Consider the following 21,576-nt stretch of genomic DNA (forward strand, 5'->3'; position numbering starts at 1 on the left):
TATTAAATAGTTTAGAATGGAGTTTAAGGATTAAAAATGCACACTCAAATAGGCTTAAAATATAAGGAAACTAAATTAGATTCAAAATTAAAATTTTACTGGAATTCGTAGAATTTTGTTGGAATCATTAAATCGGAAAATATTTAAGCAATTTAATAATTTCATATTTTTAGCCAAAGTGTTAACAATCCGAGAGTTCCTAGGCAATATGTCATTTAAGAATTCAATTTCTTGTTAAGAAATTCTTATGAATTTCCAACAAAATTTAATAGAAATTACAAGTTTTTTTATTTACAATTTCGATACTGTTTAAAAATCCTTAATTTAAATTATGCAACCCCAGTTCTTCTCTTATTTAGTTAAAAGAAGTTTTCATTGAAAATTCGATTAACTTGGTTATTATTTTCTTTATAAAACTACTTAGTTATTTTCCTTTAATAAAACCAATTTTCTCTCGGCATTGACAACCAAAATTCCTATTAAAAAAGTTTTATAAGAAATTGAAGTTGGAAGGGGTGAAACACAGGGAGGAGCAAATAATGTTTATGACATGAAAAAGTATTAAAAAAGTGAAACTTTTTTTTTCTCTCGAGGGAAAACTATTTTTGGGTGTTTAATCTATTTTTTTTTTCTTCCTTTTAATTTTTTTCTCACTTATTCCTTTTTTGCGCAAAGTATAAGAAAAATTAAGGAAATAAGAAAAAAAATGAAAAGGATTTTCATTAAAAGGATATGTTCAATATTAATCTCTTTTTTTTGTTTTTTTTGTTGTAATGAAAATTCAATACGTTGATTGGTTAAAAAAATTGTTTTCAAAATTGGACCATATTTGATTAATAGGAATTCGTTTGTTGTAGCCCAGACCTTAAAATTTAGGCTCTAAACTGGGAATAAGATATTGAATTAAGGTAGGGAGTCATTTATGAAAAATTTTTATGCTTAACATACTTTTGAACAAGAAAATTTTACGAGTCTTAGGGTATGTAGTCGAAATTGTTGAATATTAATTCTTAAATCTTAATTCTATTCATTCTTCCAAGAGAATTTTTTGAAATATTTTATGTAAAAACTGGTATAATGGTAAAAAGGTGCACAGAATACTTATTTCTGGAACACAATTATATTATACAAAGGCTGGACAGATTACCGTCGTTAACCATCTACGGCTCTTCTTTAATTCTTTTTTACAAATTATGCTTTATTCGCCTTAATGAACATCTTTTGCTCAATTCTTTTATACAATCATACATTTCCTAGAATGAGAATATTATTTCCATGAAGAAAATCTTAGATTTCTATAGAAACGTTTTCGAATTTTTTAACTAATTTAAAGGGAAAGAATGTTAATAGAATTTTTAAACATCCTGCGTAAATAAAGTGTATGTGCTCTACAAAAAAAAATTTTACATAATTACTATTGTAGTAAGTATACAAAAAAAAAAACGAAGAGAAAACTAAGAAAAACTAACAAGAAACCTTAAATAAATAAAATAAAACAAGAAAGAAAAAAAAAAGGTCTCAAGGGTCAGTCAAATATTTGCAGAGTTTTTTTTTTTGCTTTCTTTACCATGTTTTATTGTGATAGGATTGGAATTTTTTTTGTTTTATTCTTTTTGCGTTCTTAAACTAAAAATAAATGGAAAATATTTTTTTTCTTTTTCTTCTCTTTCTCATTTCTTTTCCTTTTCTATATCATGTTCATTATTAATTTTACTATTTTTATTATGTTCTACTTTCTAAAAAAAGGATATGCAATAAGATGAATTTTAATGTGTATAACACTTTCCCTCTAGAGAGAATAAAAATTACATACATTTAGGCGTATATAGAATTCGATTTCAAATTTCTTACCCTAAGTATAATATGGTGTCTTTAAATTGTGAATGAAAATCTAAGAATAGTTAAGTATTTGTAGAAAATAACCAAGTGATTCTTGTATAAGAAGAGAAAAAAGAACAAGAAAAGAAATAAGATCAAGAGAGAAAATTTAGTTTTTTGTCCAACTTGATTCAATCTCATTTTCTTCTTATTTCCATCGGAAGAGCACCTATATATTTTCTTATTTTAGTTAAACTATTTCAAAGGGGATTTGTAAATGTTCAAAATTCGGAAAAGTATTCCTATAGATTTTTCCCTAATTCTTGTTTGTTTCAAATCTCTTGTTAAGGTACTCTTTTTAACAAAATCTGTGTTAAATTATTTTAGATTAAACTGATAAAGTGTCTTTAATAAATAAATGGAATTCTTTTCGATTTTTTGAGAACAAGAAAATAATCCTTGTAAAAATAAACAAGACTAAAATCAGGAATAAAAACAAAAATAATGTAAAAGATTACAAGAGAAAAAAATTTTTACTTTGATCTAAAAAAAAAAAATATGAAAAAAAAAATGAGAAAAAGAAGAAAATCCTTTGGCAGGCATTAAATTTCAAGGAAATCAGGATATTTTTCATTTTTAGGTTTTTTTGGTTTGCGGTCTTTTTCGGCAAAAAAAGCAAGAAAATAAAATGATTGAAGGTGACAAATTAATCCAATGAAATTGGTATGCGGACAATTTGGTTTTGGATAAAATTCGAAAAAACAAAATTACAACAACAACAATTTTTGATTAATAATTTTCTTGGAAAAAAAAAAACCAAAATATTTTTGATTATTTTTGAAAATATTTAAAAAAAAATTGAAGCAAGCTGAGGAAAGAAATTGAAAAGGGGGTTCATCGGACTAATGAAGAAATCGTGCAAAATTCCGATAATCTAAGAAGCGTCTGAATGAAATTAACGAGAAGTTTCCAAATGGGTAAGAGAAGGGATAAGAAACAAGTAAGAGCATTCATGAGTCTATAATACAGGCATTGTCACAGCAGAGAATACTTGCATATCAAGGGTTTAGAGAAAGATAGCACCTGAAAATTGTGTGAAGAAAGAGAAGAAAACGTCTTCTTTTAGATTATGAAGTTTGAAATTCAAGATGAAGAGAGTCAGTCTTATTGGTAGTAGATGGGCGGAATACTGACCCCCCGGTATATACTAAAATTAATTGAGAAAGTAAGTCTCCGGATAATATTTAAGTAAATTTGAGAAAGCTATAAATTTCACAAACAAAAATCAAAATTGCCTGAAATTCAAAATTTTTCAATTAATTAAAGAAATTTTTAAGTTATTTTTTTAAAGTAAAAATTATTAAATGTGAGACGTCCGTCAACGGTCTATCATAATTATCCTCTGTGTCACTTAAGATATCTGTGATATTTTTTTCTTTTTATAACCCAATTATATCGTATATATACAAAATTCATAAATCTAAATTCATCACGTTTCAATTTCCATTCGCATATATATGAAATATCCGAACATATTTTTATAGTTATTTAAGTACATCATATTCATACTCACGTATAAGTTTGATAGTATTATTTTATTTATATAGAAATCATATACCCGTATTAATTCAGAAAAAAAAAATCATATTTTATTTAATAAACCATCAATCAACGCCATATTTAAAAATATGAATTCCATTATAGCGAAATATGGGGTAAGAATTATTAACATATACACGTCATAATTTACTCAGAGTGTGAGAGAAAATTATTAGTATAACAGAAGAGAAGAGAAAAGAGAGAAAAGAGTAAAAGAAGACATCTAAAATCCTTGATGATAACTAAATGTCTAATTAGAAAAGGAAGAGATGGAGAATAACAGAAAATCAATAAATATTTTTTTTATATTATTACAGAGGAATGAAAATTTATTCGTGAATATTATGTAAAATAGATCTAAATAAGTCTGAAGAAGTTTGTTACGAAAGACTATTACTAAAATAATATACGATTTGTCATAAAATTTATGAGCTCTTTTATGATAAGTTTTCAATGGCAGCCTATTTTTAGAATACTATAGAACACCACTGAATTCCTGCAATGAGGAACGATTGTACGTACCAGAGAAATTTGGTAATTTTTGTGATTGTATAAACGCAATCTACAAGAACAGCCACTCATAACAACATCTTCAAGAGTCCAAATTTAACTTTCAAATATTTAACCATCTTCGTACAAAATTACGTACCCAGTCTACCTATTATAAATTTATTTCAAATTTAAATTATTCATTCCGGCTCTGGCATCTTCTCTATAATAATATTAGAAAAACTATTTTAGTTTCTTTTAACAAATACCATTTAAATGATAAATTGCGGCATTAAATTTGAACACCATTAAATTTTAGATGAAAAAATAAAATTTCCTTTTTCACTAAAACAAAAAAAAAGGATATAAATCCTGAAATACTGAAAAAAAAACAATAAGAAAAATTTTAAATGAAGGTCAGTTTTCTTTCTAATTTCTCTATATAGCATTGTAATTTTTACATGTGTAGATATTTACATGATGTTTGTTAATATTACGTAAAGAAAAAAATACTACTAAGTAAGGAATAAAAAAAAAACTAACCAAAAAAATTAAGAGAAAAATAAAAATGAACATGAAATTCGCAACGGATGCTATGAGAATAACGAAAACACACAAAATACGAAAACTTTTTAATTAAAAGCGGAAAACTCGTCCCCAGCGTCTACCAGACCAAAAAAAAAAATAAAGGGAGAAATAAAATTTCCTTCATTAAAATTAAAACATTTTTCTTCCAATTCATTTCAATTACAAAAAGACAACATTTAAAAAAAAAAATATTGCAAAAGTAATTTTCAGTTAGGACTTTGGAGAGTAGCCGTACTCAACAAATTTCTGCGACGGAATCAGTAGATCACTAATGTCAGGCAACTAAAATATTTAATTTACTCAAATTATGAAACAGATTAGAGTATCAGTGTAGTATTATCAGAGCTACTATTGCAGGAACAGCGAAAAATACGAAGCTCGAAAAACTTCAACAACGAAACAATATTTCCACTATTTTGGAAGCTGTTGTTATTTGAAAATTGTAAGAAATTCCGTTTCTAAAGGCTGCTATTAAATACAATTCGTATGTAACAAAGTGCAGAATCGATTTTGAAAGAAAACATTTTTTAAAAGTAAACCAAAACACCAAAATTTTTTAAAAGTATGCTGTTTTTCGGGTATGAAATTATAAATTACACACTTAATCATTTGTGTGAAAGAGCCAAAACAATCATCATTGAGACACACAAAATGCGGCTATCAGAGTAACTGACAAAATCGTAATTAATTCATGAGGGATGGAAAGGATAGTGAAAAGCTAGCTAGTAACAGTAGAGTTTATTAATATTTCAGACACAACAAATAACTTTCTTGATGTGCTGGCATCCCTGAACAAGTAAAACGAACATAAAAATTAAACTAAGAGAGAAAATTTTATTTTTTTTTTCGTTCACATTTTTATTTCTCTTTCAGTTTTTTTTTTCTCGTGATTTCTCAATAAATTCTTTGTTTTATTAAATTTTTTTTTTTTTTTTTATTGCCCAATCTTACACTGGTGGTTGGTAGTATAGTTATAATATAAACAAATAATATAGGTGGTACAAAACAAAAAAAAAAAACCGAAATTTTAGCTGAGGTTAGGGAAGAAAATTTTTTAATTCCAAACACAATATTTGAAACCTTCAAAAACCTTAAGAAACGGCAAGAACAGAGAAAGGAAAAAAGAAATAAACGTACTTGGTAAAGCTCTTTGACGAATTTTATATACCACCTAGCCACCTAGCTATCATTATTTCTTTTTTCACCACGTTTCCCCACCGCCTCTTCCCAATTTACTCAATTTGTAAGTTGATTTAAAAAAAAAAATCGTTTCGTTTACCGAAAAGCATACGTCGGTCGTTTACGGTTTTTTTTTAGCTTGTGTAATTCCCGTAAGGGACGCAAAACAAATAAAACTTTTGTAATGAATATTTTTTCGCTTTACTTCAAACAAAAAAAAAAAAACAAAAAATGAGAGAGAAATAAAAATATTTTTTTTAAAAAAAAAACCTCAGTTGAAATTAAGGGAAAAAAAATATTGCAGATAAAAAAACAAACTCAGTAGTTCAGTAACAGTAAAAACTTATGAAGAAGCTCAAGTAAAAATCTCATGTCATACTCATTTTTTTTTTCTTTTCCTCTCTCCCTGTCTCTCTTTTAATAATTTTTTCTTGCTACTATTTCTCTAATTTTTTTTGTTTTTCTTGTATTATTGCATAACTATACCCAAAAAAGAAAAACTTTGTCATATTCTCGTATTGATTCACAATGGTATAAAAAAAAACAACTGAGAGAAAAACAAAAATTAAAATGATATCAGAGAAAACTAAAAGAAAATATTGTACAAAAGTTATAATGAATCGTCTCAGCATGATGTTCACTTCTCCGTAACATAAACTAAAAATATCATATAAAAAAAAAATATAGAATTGAAAATAGTTGGAATGGAAAAACACTGAGCGGTCTTGAATTTCAACAAAATTGATTTGGTTTATTATGAAAATGACAAATTTTCTAAAACTTGCATTAAAGTCTTGGAGTATTCAAAGGCTCAATGACTAAAAGGCTGTAATCACATTGAATTCGACGATGGAGTTGATTACATAATGGTCTTTAGTTTTTCCATCGTTTTGCAGATGAACGTTCTTTCTTTAGGAATATTCGTTTTGAAGAAAACTTATACAAGCTGGTTTAGCTCAAAATTTTAAAACTCTATACCTAATAGAGCTCAATCTTGCTCAATTGTCTAAAAATTCTATGAACTTCAATAGTTCGGCTTGAAAATATGTTTAAAGATTTTACAAAAATTTTTTTGTTCAATGTGGTGATTTATTTTTAATAGATCTCTAAAGTAATAGACTCTAAAGTTTTTGAAAATTTCTCATATCAATTGTATTGTTGCTCTTTTCAGAAGAAGCTATAGTCTCCTACCAAAATACTAATTCAATGTCAACTGAAGTTGACCGTGTTTTAAAGTTGTCGTCTGCTACCATTCAAAACACTTACAAAATATCAATATTACCTCGATTTCATGGTAATTCTGATATGAAATTCTAGAAAAAAAAAAGAGTGCAAAAAACAGTGCCAAAATAAAAACTGAATGAGCATAAAGAAATTTTTTTCTCCCACTTTTACCATGTAGTTCAAGGCCATTTGGTTCTTTGCTTTTTTTTTTGCTTTTTCTCTTAACTTGCATTTTATGTAATGTAGAGGGAAAACAAAAACTACCTACACTCTTCTACTGTAATTCTTACACTTGCTTATGTAGAAAAAATTTTTTTATATACGTATGTACATATGTACATACATATTTTAATACCCTAACTGAAAAAATGTTAACTGAGCGAAAAAAAAATAAAGTTCATAAAATTTTTCTTCTTCAATTCACAAAATGAATGTTTTGTGCTTGTTAAATGGTTTTATGTTTGTTTTCTTTTTTGTTGTCTTGCTGAAAATTTCATTTACGCAAAATTTGCATATAAATAGGCGCTGTAGTTAGCGTAATTTATAGAGGTGAACATTGAACCAAACAAAAAATTGATTGAATGCAGATATTATCAAGTTTTTTCTTTAAATTCTTGTTTTACTGCAATATTTTAATGTCAGCCTGGGTCTAAGATCACATTTTTTTTTGTAACATTTAATTGAAATCATTCAATTTTATTGTTCAGGTGTAAATAATGAAAATATTATAGAATTGTTGATGAACGAATATTTTAATTTGAATATTGTGTTGCCATAGATGAATCAAAAGTTATGTACAACATTGCGCGAATAGTTCTTTCTGTATATTTATCCTGAACAATACGTTATCCTAAATAATATCCTGAATAAATTTGAATTTTAAATTTTTATTAATGGGACACGTGACTCTTTGTTAAAATATTTATTTGAATTTTAGTAGTTTAAAATATTTGTAGTTGAATATTTTAAAATTGTAGTTATATCAATTAAAATATGAATAATATTGTATAGGAATAAATGATGGAATGGTACATACTATGGTGCATGACATTTTCAACTCTATACTTACACTAAATATGATTCCTTTCATATGCCTGGTAATATTTTATAATTTTGAGTTGATGGACTTTTAAATAAATTTTATTTGTAAAAGAGATGGTATGAGAGACATAACGTTAATCTTGTGTATAAGCTGTCATAATTACAATGCATACAATAGGTTAATTAATATTTAGGGAATAAATTTGAGTGGCAAACTTATATGAAGAATTTAATTCCAACTTACGTAATCGTTAACCTCTTAATCTGACTTAAGTTAAATTTGAATGTCTTAAGTATGAATAGCATGCAATTCCAGAAATCAATTCCAAATCATGCCTTTCCATTGAGCCACTACATTTTACAGAAACGAAATTAGGCAAAGGTTAGCCACTAAATTTTACAGAAACAAATAGGCAAAGAAATCAGTTAAAAGTTTTATGAGATTACCCAGTGAGTCTATTAGTATCACAATCTCAGCTCAGAATTGTATTGCTCAATATTGGTCCTTGCTTTAAGCTATAAGTATTTTCACTTATTTTTATGTATAAAACAAAAACAGAACCTGTACACACGCTTTCATACACGAATACATAAAAAAATATAAAAAATTTACGTAATATTTTTTTTTTCTATTCTCTGGAGATTTATGAAACGATAATAATAGAAGGATAACAAGGATAACTTTGAAGTATGTATTTTTTTATTTTTTTTTCTTTATTTCTTTTAACTTTTATATTTTTATATTTTTGGGATTGCATACATTATAAAAAAAAAAAAAAAAATTCAAGGTTAAATTTTTTGTTAGTATAGATAGAAAAAAAATAACTGTTATACACATGTAGTTACGAATCCTATACGTACATAGGCGCATTCAATCATAAAAAAAAAAAAAATAAATTTATTTCGTTCTGTTTATTTTATTCTACCCCTGATTTTTTCTTTGTGATTTTATGATCTATGATGGTTTTTGTGTCATTGTAGTGAATATTAAATTAGATAACAAGTATAATAGCACGGGTAATGATACATAGAATACCATTATAGGTAACTTTTGTTGATTTTATACATACGAGCAAGAATATGTAATAGAGCAGCTATAGGAGAATATTTATAGTGCATTTTTTGAAATTTGATCCTTTCTAGCACTCAGGGCTAAATCTAGACTTCTCGTTCATTTTAGTCATTCAATTCTAATCCTCTGAGTCTATTCAATTATAATCTTATGAGTCGAGAAACCTCGATATTTACATGTTGTTCTCAACGTACCCTATATTTCGTGACACTACTACTTTCCTCATTTACTTGGGAATACATTGCGGGAAACTGAAAAATATTTTAAATTTCCAAAATGAGAAAGTTTCTTCATAGCTTTACGTATTACATTCAAATAATTAACAAAAATAATCCGATTTGTTATTATTAATATAGTGCGATATTTTAATAAGGACTCAAGACTGTTAGCTAAATTTTGTCCATTAAAACAGAAAATAAAAATTATTTTTGGTAAAGGTCACATATATTTCAATTAATCCACTGATTTTTAGTAAATTTTTTAAAATTTCGAATTCTATTAATTTTAATTAATTTTAGAAGCAAGTTCTTTAATAAGATCGTTGAAATCCCTGTAGAATGGCTGTGGATTGTTTAAAAAAAACAAAACATTTTTGCGGAAAATTGGCAATATCTGAGACCTAATATTAACAAATTTTCAAAAAGTGAGTCAAGTATTTGAGCACTGCCCAGAAAATTTTCATAATTTCAACTACAAATACTAAATCAATTCTAAAAAGCTAAGCACAGTAATAGTGCTTATTTTTTCCAACAAAGAAGACCTCGTATTCTTATTGTATAATGGGAATATAAATATGAACACACACACTTATACACAGTTATACGATTTATTCCATATAAAAATCATATTTCATTTTTTTTAGTCCTTGAACTTTAGATTTCACTTGATTTTTTTTTTTCGTCCTCCATTTTTATAGCAATATGAATTTTTTATCATTTTGAATATTTAAAAAAAAAAAAATTATTAAATAGGATGCTAAAAGATTCTCTTTTTTTATTTTATTTTATTTAACGGTTATGATGGAAAAATTTCTACTAAAATAACGGTTTAATTTTGTGGTTTTTATTCAAAGGATTTTTCTAGTATTTTATTAATAATATTTTTTGTTCATGTTCAAATTCAATTTGGAAATTTGTGTGAAATTTTGTTGATTTATTGAAAATGTGGTAAAAAACCTAGAAATTAACTACAATTTTATATGGGATTGAAATTTTTTTTCAGAGATGCTAATGAAATTCATTATTAATATTTGTAATTGAATGGGAATTTGAAAGGAAAATTTATTTAATGAAAGGAACCAGCGGAATGGAAGAATTTTATGTGATTTTTGTAGAATGTAGATGGTAGTTTTATTTTTTTTATTCTTAAATATTTGTTTAATTTTTTTAATTGTTATATACCTTGGAAGAATGGATGCAAATGCATATTCTTTCATATTCTTTTCAAAATTAAAATTTTACTGTTACATATACTTGCAATATATTATAAAAATTCTTATTGAATTTAATTATTTTACTTAATTTTAGGCAAGAATGGAGTAGTAGTAGTAGTGGCACCTATACAGAAATTACAATATTTAAAATTGCATGCTATTAGTGAACCACTGAATAGGCTTAGAAATTTTTTATTGTTACAGATAACAATTACGATAACAAGAGAATAATGGTTAAATTCCTAGCTAAAGCAACTTTTCTCCCAACAATTTATACAATACGAAACATCTGAGACTTTTAATTGATGGTAGTAAGAAAGGCCGCCCACATGAATTTCATGCACTAGGTTAACAAAAAGACCCATTCGTTTAAATTAACATTCAGTAATTCCCAATGTAATATACAAACCCGAAAAACCATTTATAATAACTGATCAACCTTCTTTAGTGAATCTCAAGAGCCATGATCAATTATTAACTTTTAAATTTGAACATTATGTTAACACTTTTTTAAGCATAATTTTTTTGTTCTCAGCCCGAATGTATGCAATTTTTCATAAAATACATCTATGTCAATTACTACAATATCTAGATAGTGCGACGTATAATTTTTGGTACAACACAATATTTTCAAGGGAAAATTGCTATTTTACAAAACCAAAGATTTTTGATTCGAATTAATAATTTTATAATTTTTACTGATTTATACAAAATTTAATTACTATCAGAAAATTGATATATTCATTATTTATTTATGAAATCTAATATTTCCTCCCTAAAATATGCAAATTATTATATTGTATTTAATCAATTGTATGCAAAAATAAATTGAATTCTAAAAATCATAAATTTAAAAATGAGCACACAAAAATAAAAGAAAAAAATTTTTTACTATTCAAAATGAAATTTAGACCAATATTCCATAAAAATAACCAAAGATTTAAATAAATTTTTTTCCTTTTTTTTGCTTTTGTCCCGTATTTTTTTTCCTTACATTCAATTTTATGTTTGTTTGTTCTATTATGCTGTATTTAAAGCATCACAAACTCACATACACAAAATGTGTTGGCAAAATTACGAAAATCACATTTATTAAATGTTGAATGAAAACCACAACCATTTTGCTTTTTATATTTTTTCAAAATTTAATTTTATTGCAAATTTATTATTTTCGATATTATTATTTTATCGTAAATGCATGAGCCCCTGGCCTCCCCTAATACCATGTTGCTTTTCTCTTCATTTTCTATGTTCTCATTTTTAAGAAATTCAATATAAATTTTGTGTAGATATTTTAAACCTTGCCCTCAATATTTTATTAGATTAGATCCTATAAACAATTTTTATATAGGGACAAAAACAAAAAGGATTGAATTACCAACAAAAAAATTTATTGCTTTGAAAATAATATTAAAAAACTATTTATAAAATATTAAATTATTCTATATATACATATACCTACTCTGTATAGAGCGAATAGAAAAAAAATTCTAAAAAAATTATGTGACCACATTTCAAATTTAATTTCCAACCAATACATTTGTGTTTTTCTTTTACATTTATTCTAAATTGTATTGTAAAATTAGAAAAGGACAAATGTTTGTGTATAGAACAGTTAAAATAAAATCTAGAATTTTTGTTTTTGTATATAACTAAATTTTTGATTTGTCCTAGTTTTTAATTTAAAATGAGGAAAAAAATTCAATTTTCTTATATTATGTATAACAGATATTTTACCAACACACACATTATATACATAAATATGCATTGTATATAATATTGACATGGATAATCCTTGACGTCACAGAGTAAAAAAAATCAAAAAAATAAAAAAATTTTTTCTTTAGTAGTTTTAACAAAAAAAAACTACATTTAATATTGCTTTAATATTGTTATACTTCATTTTTACTATACTCGTATATACTGTAATACACTATACTGTAGTGCAAGAGCATCAGAATAATAAAACAATAACAAAAATTATAACGAGTAACAAGAACAATAAATAATAATAATAAAAAAAAAATATATGTATAACAATAATCAAGGTTATTTAGTATATAACATAAATTTTGTTATATATTTGTTATACTACTACCATATATATGTTATACTACTCATATACATATATAAATAGCCAAGTTAACCTACATCTTACCTCTATAACCATTATATGAAACTATTAATATACAAAAATTATTACATTTAAAGGTATATAAACTATACTAATGCACACTCACATATATGGTATACATATGTATACCCTTATGTGTACTACATGTATGTACGAATTTTATTTTTGGGGAATTTAAAATTACATATATTGTATGAGCATATGAATTATTCTTTAATAAAATACACAAAAATGTACACAATATATTGTTATATATACGATGTATATGAGTTTGTTATTGTTATAACAATATAACTAGCATTCATAATAATGTTATACTACGGTATATAGGAACATAATATTCTTCTTTTAATAATCTAGATAATATAGAACAATTTATTTAGTTACTCATTGTATTCATGTATGTACAAAATGGAGAATTTTAGTGTACAGTATGCAGTACGGACGTACAGTATGTTTAAAAATTGAATTGTAATCAGTGAGAAAATTATGTAATTTTTGTTTGAGGGGAATTGGTTTTGTACACTGTCTTCGATTGAATTATTGGTCTATTTATTATAAAATGTTCTCATTACCTTTATAAGGGTATCGGATTTTACTAGATGTTGGGCTGAAAATTCTTGTTAATTTGCTTGAATATCACATTAATATTGCATTATTTTAATTACCATTAATAAGATTATTAAATTTTTATTAATAAAAATATGAGTAAATTTTTTTTGCTTTCTTTTTCAGATTTTCATTGGAAGTGAAAATAGACCCGAAGGACCCGAAGAGGAGTTGAGACCCGAATAATGCTTTCAAATTACTGAAATTTTATGCAAAACATCAAAATTATTCTTGTTTTTATTGTATAGATAGATAACTCCGGAATCAATTAATTTCTTGGCGAAAAAAATTGATCGTGGACATGTTATTGATCCAGATATTCCGCTTAAAAATACCTTCCATTGAATCGTCTGGGTACGGGCAAAAATTTTTAAATGATTCTTTAGAAAATTACAATTTTCGTCTTGATTGTAGTAATTTCTGCAGCTCTGTAGTTTTCGTCTTGATTGTAGCATTTTCTGTTGGTTGCAGTATAAAAATGGCAAAGAAATGTTTTTTCATATAAAGTGAATTATGTCAAAGTAGTCAAACTGATACCTAAATGATGGAAAATTTAGATTTTAAATATCACCATAAAAAATCCTTTTTATTTTCTTGTTTCTCATAATTCAATAACGGCAAGTAAATTAAGAATTTCACAAAATTTTAAATTTATGACCTTGTTTATGGTATTTTCTAACCAAGACTAACTAAAATTTGCAATTATGAGTCCTCTTCAAGATTAATATTTTGTCATTGCATCAACCTATATGAATTACATTACATAGATGTCATTCTCTATCATATAGCATATATAAATTTTCAAAAATTTATTACTTTTCACCTTCTTGACCTCGAAATTTTGAAAACTAAAAAGGAGGAAAATTTAATATGAAATCCTTTATAACACAAGAACCACTTAAGAATAGAGATTTTTAGTTTTAATTACAATTATACTGCATAAAATTTTTATCTAATTATGAAATTTATGACATGATACAAAAAAAAATTTGGAATTTTATTTCATGATATTGTTCAAGAGCCATTCATAAATTTTCGCATATGATTCTTCTATCATATCGGCCAATTGGAAGAGATCTGTTAGAAATCAAAAATTTTAATTTTCTAGTTTATCATACAACAATTTTGTGCAGGGTTCTCTCTTCTATATTAATACAAAATCCAAATTTTCTAAGAGATTAACTGTAAGAGAGTGTGTAATTTAGTTTTTGCTTTAGAGAATTTGAGAAATATAAGGTAAATTATAAGTTGTAGTGCATCAATTTCTAGATTCTTGACAAACTGAATCCTCAGAGATAAAAAAATTTTAAAATTTACATACAATATAATTTCGAACCAATAGAGTGCTATGAATAGTAATTTATTGGTAATTTAAAATTTTTGGAATCTGTAAAGAAAGTATTCTGTTTCAATTAGTAAAATGTAGAAATTGTTAAAAAATTCAACTTTTTTCCTTTAAATTCAGTTTCCTTAATGAATTTTCACTGATCTTTGTTTAATAGACTTATAAAAGCTGCGTTAATGCCGATATTATTCAAAGTAAAAATTAGAAAACCGAAAGCCTTAATAAAAATTATTTTAATTGGAATACGTGATTTTGAGAATTACAAGGGATTAATGAAAGGCTAAACTTTATGATACGCGACTCGTATTACAGAATTCGGTAGATGAGTACATGTATAAGATCAGTAATTAGAAAAAATTGTACAGAAGGTAAACTTGCTTCTTCAGTTTCATTATGTTCTTTAAAATTTATGTAAATTCTTCTCTCTTTAAGAGCTTTATTGCATGACAGACACCCGGTTCTGTCTATGAAAATTTAAACCAAAATACACATTCACATACACAAATAGAAATACGAACTAAGTTATAAGGACAATTTTTAATATTATTCGTTTTGTTGTTAATTTCAGTTTAAAACATTGTTATAAAATTTTGGAAAACAAAATACAAACAAAAAAATAATAAACAAAAAAATGAAAAATCATAATTGAAATTTTCACCTTGAAATATTTTTTTTTGTCATTTCGAGTGGGTGTCATCCTAGTCAGGTCATGTGCTTTTAAAAAAAAAAATATTGTACTTATTTTTTTTATTTATCATCTGGGAATTTTGTAAATTTAAAATTTTTCAATATACATGCACATATACATAGACAAACACATACATATATGCCACATGGATTTACGGTATATAAAATAAAAAAAAAAAAGGTTTTTTATGTTTTATGAATTTTTAAAATCTTAAAGACTAAAGTGATAAATTTGAATGAAAAATAATTTTATTTGAAAATTTTGGAAAGAATGGGGAAAAGAAAAAATTTCTGTTGATTTATTGAAGGATATTAAATAATTTTTTTATAATAAATAAATTTACAATTTAGTCCTTGAAAAAAATTCCTATAAAATATTCTTATTAATCCTTAATAGTCCATGTGATTTTTTTAATAAAATTTAGATTAAAATCACAAGAGTAAATTATTCATAGAACAGTTTTCATTCATGTATTTCAAGAGGATCAATTAATTTCAATTAATTTATTTAAATATTATGAATTGGAAAATTAATTTGGATTTAAATTTTTTTGTTTTTTTTTTGGGTCACGGTTAATATAAAAAAATGATTAAGTTTGCCGGTCAGCTGATTTTAATTAAATTGAGTATAATTTATGGATGAAATTGGAATTAGAGAATGGAAAAGACTGGAAAGACGAGGTAAGAGGGCACTGTGACCACCTTAAACGATCTATTATGTCCAAGTGAATGGAGGAACATTTGGTTGATTTTAATTTAATTATTATAGAATGTCGTTCATTTGTTCAGAATTCCATCGAATGAATTAAAAATAAAAATGTTAAATGATTAAATTGGAATATTTGTGAGCTCTTAATTGTGATTATTACTAACTATTCATGTTAGTTAGTAATAATCAAATTATTGAAGTTAGACTATAGGAAAAGAACTATATAAAATTTAATTCTAAGTATAGAATCTTATATAGTGCCAGTTTATTTTAAGCCATATTCGTAACAAACACAAATAGCCGCACATAGGCCAACATGGACCATAGTATATATTTTCCATATATAATCAGTATTTATAAATCCAGATATAAAATTATTAAATTTTCATGGAAATCACTGTAGCCTTAATTGTGATTTAGAACTTGTGATCTTACTGTACGAAACTCTTATAATTATTTCATTCTCGTAAAATAATTAACATTAATCCCATAATAATTACCAGTTTGATTATTCTCCAATAATAATTATCATTTTTCTCTATAGCAATAATATTGCATACTATTAGGTACTCATACCATCTTTAATTTTTCCCCCATAATTACCCGATATCAACATTTCCCACATTAAACAAATTAATTTTCAAAAAAAATCAAAAACTCCATTTTAGTGCAAATTTAAAATTTTTAAACGAACTTTTCACTATAGCTCCAATTTCACTCTCATTCCAATATTTATTTAAAAATTTACAAAAATATTTGCATTTTAATGAAATGCTATGGTATGGGTCTAAATATTTATTCAAATATTTACAAAACTATTGTATGATACGAATAAAACTATGAAAACAAGTAAACTGTTATATGCATATTGCAAAACCAAAATACAAAAATAATATTGTGAAGCATAACAAAAATTCTAAATCCAAAAATTTCTATTTAGCTATTGACGTAATAAATAAAACTAGAACTAGATTATTAGAATTTTATTTAATTAAAAATTATCAAAATATGAAATACTCAAATGTAAATATGAATATTCATAATTCGTATAACAGAATTGCATTTTAATAATGACGTCAGACATTTTTTTTAGGAACTACTCCAAAATATACGTAATATTATAAGAGAAACACACACGAACTATAATAATATAGATTTAAAATTTAGAATATTTATGAACAATGTCAATTTGATTCAGGATATTTTATATATATAACTAGTTATTGTGTAAGTTAAAAAGGACACATTTTCATAATTATGATTATAAAAAATGATTTTAAATACACTGTTATACAAAAATAATATTATAAATATTCATACGGGAAATAAAATTAGTCTGTAAGCAAAATTCAGAAATTTCAATTAAAATGAGACTATTGTCATTTTTTTTTTGATATGAGACTAGAATATAACAGTTATTATTTTAAATGATAGTTATAATAATAATTAATAAAACTATTAAAATTTAAAAATATTTTTATATGGAAATAATTTGAAAAATGTTAAAAATTTTCAATGGAATTTCGTGCTCATTTAAAGAGGATTAAAATTTAATAGAAAGGAAATTCATGGTCAGCAAATGTTGGAAATGGATTTCATTAGAAATTTTTTCTCATTTGTCTAAATTTCATTATTGTTAATTATATTTAATATTAAAATATTACAATTTTTTTCAATAATTCTTAAGTTCTTAAATAATTGCAAAAATATCGTAAAAATTTTAGTTCTACTATCAAAATTTATCAAAATTTTACCAAAATAATGTGGAAAAATATTTTCATTTTATTATTAAAACTTGAATTTATTATTAAAACGGAATAATTTTATTATTGATAGTTGGCTAGTTTTTAGTGTTAGTCTCTGAATTTAAGAATATTTTACCCAAATTAAACCTTGCAAATTCAGATTTCAGAAAGTTTCCATTATCACATATCCTAGAAATGCTACAGTCTTTATAAATTCATTGTTAATTTTTCAATTTGTTTTCGCAAAGCAATCTGTTTTCGGAATTTTTATTAACTAAACTTTGTTTCTAACCAAAAATCGGAATCAACATTACATTGAATATTTGGGCTTAACAACAATTATTTATCAAAATTTCATTCACCTTGGGAGGAATGATTTTATTTTTCTGAGCATTAGTCTCAGGAAATAATGACCGAATTTTGAAAAACCGATTTGAATTCTTATTTTTTTCCTTAATTTATAAGAAGTAACTAAACTGTTAACAAAATATAATTGACAATAATTCACATAAGAATATTCAAAAAAAATTGACATCAAATAAATAAAATTCAAATGAAATGCATTTATTTTCATTAAAAAATCTAAAAATCTTACATATTTAAAATATTTACATATAAAATTATTTATGCCATGATAAAGAAATTGAAATAAAAAAAAAATGTTTTAGAAATTATTTTTCCTTTTTTGAATAACGTAATTTTTTATACAAAATTTTTCCATACAAAATTTCCATACATTTTATTAACAAAAATTTTTTAATTTCCATTTGAATACCTTCAATAATAATTCAAACAGGCTTCATACATACGACCCTCAAACAGATACACTCGATATCCATGTTTTCCATATACCTAAAATCGACAAATTATCATTTTGTTTTTCTACAAAAAATTCACTACCCTACTTCTACCTATATGGTACTTCAAAAAAAAAAATTCTCTCATCCGGAAAATATGATCAAAAATAATTTGTTTTCCTTTCTTTTTTTTAATTTTCTTATCTAAAGCACAGAAAATCTTTCATTATTTATTTTCAAAAATAAAATCATTGCTTTTTCATCTTATAAAATTCAAATCCAAATAAAATGAAAATCAAATTCGAAATCGAAAAAAAACTAATCCAAAAACGAATTGTGATGTCCTTGATTTCTAAACCATATTTAAATATTAAGAATAATTTCATATACATATATATATATATATATATATACAAATTAAATAACATTATCAAGAACAGCACAATATTAAAATATGAAACAAGATCCTAACGCAGAAAAACAACAACAACAAAAAAATAAGAATAAAACGCTAAAGAGAAAAAAAAATCAAATCAAATGTCGTTATAAGAAATTTTCCATTACAGTAAAAAAAAAAAATAACAAAATTATTATGCAACAATGTTTCCAAAAAAAAAAAAAAATTCAAATTTCTCTTTTAATATTAACAGGAAAAAATGAAAATCGTACAATTTGTTCTTCGAAAACAAAAAAAAATCAAAAATATTTTGTGAAAATAAGATGAAAGAGCAAAGAAGAATAACCACAGTAACACACATAATATAACAGATAATAATAAAAACAACAACAACAACAAAAAAATATAACAAAAACCAGAAAAAAAAAATACTCGAATATCCTTGACACTTGTAATAGGTTTGTGTACCAATTATTTTTTTTTTTGTGTATTTTTGTTGTTGTTTCTTGTATCACAACTTTTGTATTGACGTAAAAAAAAAAAATCTATATTATTATACGTATAATATTTTATTCATTTATGAATACCTAGCTACATACATACATACATCACAATATTTATTTAAATTTTATACATGAAAATTACAAGTAGTGAACAAAGCATTGAAAAATTTCAAGTCACTTTCTTTCTTTTTTTTTGTTTTTTTGAATTAAATTTTTCCTTCATGAATTTTTGAAGGATAAAAAATTTTAATTAAATTTTTAAAAAAAATATTTTTCGATAAAATAGTTCTTAAATCAATACTAGCAGCTATACAGGAAAGAAAATTTATAAATAACAATAATTTGCATACTTTCAGGGGCAAACATTTTTTTTACTTAACTCAGAACTCAAGTCAATATTGTTTATTAAAATTTGTTTTTATTATACTATAATTTTTATGACGTCATTTAAAAGAATTTGAATTTAATATTTTAAAAAATAAATTTTGTAGAAGATTTTTTTTTTATAGAAATAGTCTGAAATTTAATACGAGTATAACAAAATTTTAAAAATAATTAAACAAAAGTAAGAGTAGCTAGCCATTTAGTAAAAATTTCAAATAGAAATTTAGATATTTTTGTTTTTGTAAATTTTAAAGAAAAGCTATTAAAAATTATCAAATTAAAATTTAAAAATATTTTCATAATTAAAAGTTGAAATTTTTTTATAGCTTTAAAATTTGAAGCATTTCTACAATTATTAAATTTTAAAAATACAAGAACCTAGACTAGCCTAATAAAATTTTTAATTTAATTCTAATTTATTTCAATAAATTATTAATATTAAATTTAGTGTGCACAATTAAATAATTTGTAAATTAATTTTCAATAATTTAAAATTAAACACGTAAAAAAATATTTTAAAGTATTAAAAAATTTAATTTACAAGTAAAAAAAATCACATACTTTTAGGGGCTCGTAATTAATAATAATTTTTCCTCTTTTTTCATTTTCCTTTAAGTTTTCTTTTCAAATAAATTATAAAATTCTTAGTTTGTTTTTCAAAAATGTTTTTCAAAATTTAAAAATTTTTCTTAATTCAAATTTTTTATTTTTCCATTTCTTCTTGGAATTCACATATTTTTCTAAATTTAATTAAAATTTATTTTGGTGTTAATTTTTACTGCTCTCTTTGTTATTTTTTTAAATTTAATAAAATAATTTTTAAAATTTTTATATTTTTTTTTTCTTTACTGTCATACAAACGGATTTGCTTTACATTACAATTTTTTTTTTTTTTGTAATTTTAAGAATTTTTTCCTTTAACCCTAAACATTTTTTTCTTTAATTCAAGTACATATTTTTTTTTTGCTTATTTTGCAACTCTTTAAATTTTTAATATACCAATACGTAAAATGTATGAGTACATAAAATAGATATTATAACAAAAAATTATTACATAAACACACGAATACGAATTTAGTATAACAGAATTTCAAAAAAACAAAAAAAAGAAAATAAATTTTAGAATTTTATGACGACTTAAGGAGTCAGGACTACTTCTCTTTTATTTTTTAGAATTATTAAAATAATTTCATAATTTTAATTATTAATAAATTTTTATTTTCTTGTTTATTTTTCTATTTTTTTTTTTTTTTTTGTTTCCAAAAAAATTTTATTTTAATTTTTTAAAACACTTAATTTTTTTCAAAAAGAAAAAAAAAAAAATAAAATAAACCAACGGAGACCTTATATTTTTGCTTTCTTACTTAAAGAACGATTCAGTACGCGAACTTCCAAATCCGTATCTCAACTAAACTGACCATTGCATAAACGAATCTATTGAAGCCTTCTCTAAAAACAAAAACATAAAAGAAAAAAATAATAATAAGAGAAAACGAAAAAGAAAAAAATTTGAGAATATTTTTTTTTTCTCATTTTTTGCATTTATTTTATTTTTTCTTTTTTATTTCTGGTATTTATTTTTTTTTACATTCTCTACTCTTTTTTTTTATTCCTTTTTCCATATGAACAAAAATATTTTTATTATCAAACATTTCAGAAATGAAAAAGGGAAATTTTTATTTACTTGTTTTTGTTTTTATTTTTCTCCTCTTTTTTATATAACAACGTGCTCTCTTGTACGTATATTAAATACAAGAGAGCACATTATTATATAAAAAAGGGGAGAATAAGATTTGGGAAATTTTATTGTAAAAATTATTATGA

At 24.0% G+C, this 21,576-nt stretch overlaps 1 long non-coding RNA gene across 1 annotated transcript in view; it reads right to left on the minus strand.

Moving 5' to 3' along the window:
• LOC129614727 (uncharacterized) overlaps window positions 1-21,146 on the minus strand; it is a 35,298-nt gene extending 14,152 nt beyond the window's left edge. Inside the window, exon 1 of the long non-coding RNA XR_008697397.1 lies at window positions 20,314-21,146. This is a non-coding gene — a long non-coding RNA (uncharacterized LOC129614727). The remainder of the gene's footprint in view (window positions 1-20,313) is intronic.
• Between the last annotated feature and the right edge of the window lie 430 nt (window positions 21,147-21,576).

This window comes from Condylostylus longicornis, unplaced genomic scaffold, assembly GCF_029603195.1.
Source record: "Condylostylus longicornis isolate FDR11 unplaced genomic scaffold, ASM2960319v2 ptg000118l, whole genome shotgun sequence".
NCBI classification, from domain to species: Eukaryota; Metazoa; Arthropoda; class Insecta; order Diptera; family Dolichopodidae; genus Condylostylus; species Condylostylus longicornis.